Source organism: Lacerta agilis, chromosome 17, assembly GCF_009819535.1.
Source record: "Lacerta agilis isolate rLacAgi1 chromosome 17, rLacAgi1.pri, whole genome shotgun sequence".
NCBI lineage: Eukaryota > Metazoa > Chordata > Lepidosauria > Squamata > Lacertidae > Lacerta > Lacerta agilis.
In genome coordinates this window covers 15,636,227-15,637,521 of record NC_046328.1, presented here as the reverse complement: position 1 = coordinate 15,637,521, position 1,295 = coordinate 15,636,227, and positions in this window count along the sequence as shown.

Sequence of the window (1,295 nt, the reverse complement as noted above, 5' to 3'; positions counted from 1 at the left end):
CACCCATAATTATAATCAGCGCTTAATTTCTAAATAACATGTTTAGGGGTACTCTCTAAGATCATGGCCACTGGTCCCATCACCTCCTGGCAAATAGAAGGGGAAGAAATGGAGGCAGTGAGAGATTTCACTTTCTTGGGTTCCATGATCACTGCAGGTGGTGAAAGCAGTCACAAAATTAAAAGACGCCTGCTTCTTGGGAGAAAAGCAATGACAAACCTAGACAGCATCTTAAAAAGCAGAGACGTCACCTTGCCGACAAAGGTCCGTATAGTTAAAGCTATGGTTTTCCCAGTAGTGATGTATGGAAGTGAGAGCTGGACCATAAACAAGACTGATCGACGAAGAATTGATGCTTTTGAATTGTGGTGCTGGAAGAGACTCTTGAGAGTCCCATGGACTGCAAAAAGATCAAACTTATCCATCCTTAAAGAAATCAGCCCAGAGTGCTCACTGGAAGGACAGATCCTGAAGTTGAGGCTCCAGTACTTTGGCCACCTCATGAGAAGAGAAGACTCCCTGGAAAAGACCCTGATGTTGGGAAAGATGGAGGGCACAAGGAGAAGGGGACGACAGAGGATGAGATGGTTGGACAGTCTTCTCGAAGCGACTGGCATGAGTTTGGCCAAACTGCGGGAGGCAGTGAAAGATAGGCGTGCTCTGGTCCATGGGGTCACGAAGAGTCGGACACAACTGAACAACAACAACAAGGGGTACTCTCATTTTCCTATTCATATTGAAATACTGCCCCTCAATGAGGCCAAACTTAGATTAACAAAATGTTTAGGGGTATGCGTACCCCGTGCATACCCCCCAGAAAAAAGCACTGGTTATAATTACTGTATATAGATTTTGACCTATAAAGCCTTAAACAGCTCAGGACTGCGATACCTCAAGGACCGCCTCTCCCCATATGACCCTCCCCGGACCCTGAGATCATCTTCTGAGGCCCTTCTTCACGTACCACCTCCATGAGAGGTCCGGAGGGTGGCAACATGAGAAGGGGCCTTTTCTGCGGTGGCTCCCTGTTTGTGTCATGCTCTCCCCAGGGAGGCTCACTGGGCACCTTCATTACGTGTCTTTAGGCACCAGGCAAAAACGTTCTTCTTCAACCAGGCCTTTGGCTGAGGAAGAAGAGGAAGAAGAAGAAGAAGAAGAAGAAGAAGAAGAAGAGGAGGAGGAGGAGGAGGAGGAGGAGGAGGAAGAGGAGGAGGAGGAGGAGGAGGAGGAGGAGGAAGAGGAGGAGGAGGAGAAGAAGAAGAAGAAGAAGAAGAAGAAGAAGAAGAAGAAGAAGC